Below are 4,642 nucleotides of genomic sequence, written 5' to 3' on the forward strand. Positions count from 1 at the left end.
ATCCAGCACCCTGAGACTGTAGCACCACAAGCCGTAAGGAAGGAGGCAGAGGACTAGAGAGAGTGAGAACCACTGTCCAGGATGAAACATCCAAGATCCATAAATACATCAGGGAAAAAGCCTCAACGGACGATGTGCTCAGCAAATGTCTCAGATCATGGGGAACAGAGAACGAGGTGCTGGAGGAACCATCATGGGAGGACAAGCCCCTACATGGGATGTACCACCGACAAATAACTGAAGTGGCTGATATCAGGAAATCCTACCAATGGCTGGAAAAAGATGGACTCAAGGACAGCACAGAGGCCCTCATCCTGGCTGCACAGGAACAGGCCCTAAACACCAGAGCAATAGATCTTGGATGGATCTACCACACCAGACAAGACCCAAGGTGTAGGTTGTCCAAGGAGGCCTCTGAGACAGTCCAGGACATAACAGCAGGGTGCAAGATGCTGGCAGGGAAAGCGTACATGGAACAACATAACCAAGTGGTAGGCATAGTGTACAGGAACATCTGTGCAGAATATGGACTGGAAGCCCCGAGATCGAAGTGGGGAACACCTCCAACGGTGGTGGAGAATGACCGAGCTAAGATCCTGTGGGACTTCCAGATCCAGACAGACAAAAGGTAATGGCGAACCAACCGGACATTGTGGTGGTGGATAAAGAACAGAGGAAAACCGTTGTGGTGGATGTAGCAATACCAAGTGACCACAACATCAGGAAAAAGGAGGATAAAGAACAGAGGAAAGCCGTTGTGGTGGATGTAGCAATACCAAGTGACCACAACATCAGGAAAAAGGAGCATGAGAAATACCAGGGCCTCAGAGAGGAACTGGAGAAGGCCTGGAAGGTGAAGAAGCAGTGGCTCAAACAGATCCCAGGAACAACATCAGACATCTCAGTCCAGAAATGTGCAGTTCTAGGCACAGCCAAGATACTGCGCAGAACCCTCAAGCTCCCAGGCCTCTGGTAGAGGACCCGAGCTCAGAGGATGAGAGAGAGAGAGAGAGAGAGAGAGAGAGAGACCACCCGCGGAGGGTGAGAAGGGAATTTTTATATACTTTTTAAATTCCCCCAAATTCTTGGGGGTTTTAAATACCCCCAAGAATTTAAAACTACTTTCACCCGGGAGCGAGGACATTTCATGACTGGATTAGTTGCACAGTTCCACGCTGGAATCCACGGAGGTCTGAGAGCGACCCATCTTTCACAAATGTTTGTGAAAACAGTCTGCATGCCTGGGTGACTCATTTTATACACCTGTGACCACGGAAGTGATTGAACCACCTGATTCCGATCATTTGGATGGGCGAGCAAATACTTTTGGCAATAGTGTATATGGGTCATTGACGTATAAGGATTTCCACCAAGCTAAATTAAAAATGTTAAGAATATTTATATCAATTGCAATTACTAGAACATTTGAAATGTTGTGCATACAGAAATCATAATTTCACATTAAAATTAGACCTTTCCAGGGGTTTTTCATCAATATGATTTGGCTGTGGTCTTAAAAAATGTCATGTGGTGCGACCATATCTAAAAATAAGGTATTTTCCATGATGTACTAAACATTTGTTTTATAAGTTTCCATTTATTTAAGGTTTTTAGAAACAAAGTTTTTAAATTTCTTTTTATTTTTCTGGCAATTATGACAGTTTTTCCCCCAAAAAAACCTGTCAAATTCCATTTGTAATTGATTTGACCACTTTTTTTCTTCACCATTTCATCAAAATGTGTTAAAAAAATAAATAAGTACCAGTCACTTAAGGATACTGTATTAGTGGTTAATATTTATGCTCCAGATACTAGATATTCTATTTTGAATTCAATAAATTTACTTTTTTAATCCGTCGCACCACATGTTATGTGCACAATGCATTCCATTATTCTCGATGTCTCCTGTTTCTTACACTGCATTTATAAAATTACTGAGAAATAAAAATAAAAGATTCTAGTTATACTACAAGTCCTTCTCAAAAAATTAGCATATTGTGATCAAGTTCATAATTTTCCATAATGTAATGATAAAAATTAAATTATCATATATTTTAGATTCACTGCACACCAACTGAAATATTTCAGGTCTTTTATTGTTTAATACTGATGATTTTGGCATACAGCTCATGAAAACCCAAAATTCCTATCTCAAAAAATTAGCATATCATGAAAAGGTTTTCTGAACGAGCAATTAACCTCATCATCTGAATCAACGAAGTAACTCTAAACACCTGCAAAAGATTCCTGAGGCTTTAAAAACTCCCAGCCTGGTTCATTACTCAAAACTAGTGATGGGCAAATGAAGCCTCATGAAGCAATGAAGCTTTCCAACCCTTTGCTTTGCAAAAAGGTTCATTACTCGATGCTTCATTCATTGCTCACTAGTGACATCTGCTGGTGAAACTCTAACAGTCTTGTCACCCAGGTGGATCATACTTCCAAAAATTACAAAATGCAATATTGTCACAAAGTTTTCATCAAACTCATGTTTAGTAACAGGATAATCAATTAAACCATATTTAATTGCCATATGATTTAATTATTAAAATGATTTGTCGCCAATCTAATCCTGGTATATGCTGAACGTCAGTGGTTGTGTTGGGTTTTCTTTTATATCATAGACGGATTTGACAATAAAGACAATTGATGTTTTAATGTCTTGAGAGTGCAGTGTCTCTTGGGGCGTTCACTTTTTCTTGGATTTCTAATTGGCTCTGATTCCTCATATTTGGCTACATGTTGAATTTTAGTTCTGCAACAAGTTTAAATCTGTTTCTGCTGTGCAAGACTGATATATCTTTGCTAATCAGACTACAAATAATAGTGGAACTTTGCAGAAGGTGAGAAATTGGGAAGTGGAGGGTTAATTATTGTTATCTAAGAAGAATTTTATTGTGAACAATAATCTCAAAGTATTCTCAGATGTCAGATTTTCCTCTTGCTGCCTCCATTTCAGGCAATCAAGTTTATTTGTGTAGCACGTTTTAGCAACAATGCAGTTCAAAGAGATTTACATCATAAAATCACAAAAATATAGTTATTAAAAAAACAATATAATCTACAATTGAGAAAAGCAGTAACAAACATTTTGATGAGTGCCATCAAAATGTTGGTTGGTCAATGTTCATTTTATATCAGATATTATCAGAAATGTTTTACAGGTGCCGCATTCCCCAGGTCAAGCCACTTTTGAACCAGAGACAGCGGCAGAACCGACTGACCTGGGCTAGTCAGGTCAGTCGACTGGACTGTTGCTCAGTGGTCCAAAGTACTTTTGTCGGATGAAAGCAAATTTTACATGTCATTCGGAAATCAAGGTACCAGAGTCTGGAGGAAGACTGGGGAGAAGGAAATGCCAAAATGCCAGAAGTCCAATGTAATGTACCAACAGTCAGAGATGGTCTGGGGAGCCATGTCAGCTGCTGGTGTTGGTCCACTGTGTTTTATCAAGGGCAGGGTCAATACAGCATCTATCAGGAGATTTTGGAGCACTTCATGCTTCCATCTGCTGACAAGCTTTATGGAGATGAAGATTTCATTTTTCAGCACAACCTGGCACCTGCTCACAGGGCCAAAACCACTGGTATTACTGACCATGGTATTACTGTGCTCAATTGGCCTGCCAACTCTCCTGACCTGAACCCCATAGAGAATCTATGGGATATTGTGAAGAGAAAGTTGAGAGACACAAGACCCAAAACTCTGGATGAGCTTAAGACCACTATCGAAGCATCCTGGGCTCCATAACACCTCAGCAGTGCCACAGGCTGATTGCCTCCATGCCACGCCGCATTGAAGGCTGCAAAAAGATTCCTGACCAAGTATTGAATGCATAACTGAACATAATTATTTGAAGGTTGATTTTTTTCGGTATTAAAACACATTTCTTTTATTGGTCGGATGAAATATGCTAATTTTTTGAGATAGGAATTTTGGGTTTTCATGAGCTGTATGCCAAAATCATCAGTATTAAAACAATAAAACACCTGAAATATTTAAGTTGGTGTCCAATGAATCTAAAATATGACAGTTCAATTTTTATCATTACATTATGAAAAATAATGAACTTTATCACAATATGCTAATTTTTTGAGAAGGACCTGTATACTCTCGCGTCGTGACGCGGGGCTGCCATCGTTCCAGAATGCCATTTCTATAGTTTCTTCGCACCACATTGTAACTGAAGCTACCTTAAAACGTATTGAGGTGAAGCTCGCAAGTAAATAGCACATGATGATGGTGAAGTGGATTCTGGCAACCCATTACAAAAACTGTCGGGAAACAGTTTTGTTTAACAATCAAAAGCCACAATATTTTCAAGCGATTCAGTCAGCATCACTTACTGTAATCAAATAAATACAGAAAGTAAAAAGAGATACACCTAAAGCGGGCAAGAATATAGTTAAAGGTTACCTAATATCCTTTTTAGGAGGAGCGATTTGGATCTTTATCTTATCCCTTTCTTCTTCTTCTTCTTCTTCTTCTTGTTAGGGTTAGGGTCTTCTTCTTTTGTGTTTTATTGGCGGATGGCAACCAACTTAAGGTGTATTTACCGCCACCTACTGGACTGGAGTGTGGTCATCAATGATACTCAGATGGAATTTAGTAATACGCACCTCAATGAAGATGTTCATTAAAG

The 4,642-nt window shown here is 39.5% G+C and overlaps 1 protein-coding gene across 3 annotated transcripts in view; it reads right to left on the reverse strand.

Moving 5' to 3' along the window:
* Window positions 1-4,537, reverse strand: part of tiprl (TIP41, TOR signaling pathway regulator-like (S. cerevisiae)) — a 42,081-nt gene extending 37,544 nt beyond the window's left edge. For all 3 annotated transcript variants that reach the window (XM_015018973.1, XM_015018974.1, XM_015018975.1), the window contains exon 1: window positions 4,417-4,537. The gene's annotated coding sequence lies outside the window, so the exon portion shown is untranslated. The remainder of the gene's footprint in view (window positions 1-4,416) is intronic.
* Between the last annotated feature and the right edge of the window lie 105 nt (window positions 4,538-4,642).

This window comes from Poecilia latipinna, unplaced genomic scaffold, assembly GCF_001443285.1.
Source record: "Poecilia latipinna isolate Pla-1442-1.1 unplaced genomic scaffold, P_latipinna-1.0 Scaffold2352, whole genome shotgun sequence".
Lineage (NCBI taxonomy): Eukaryota > Metazoa > Chordata > Actinopteri > Cyprinodontiformes > Poeciliidae > Poecilia > Poecilia latipinna.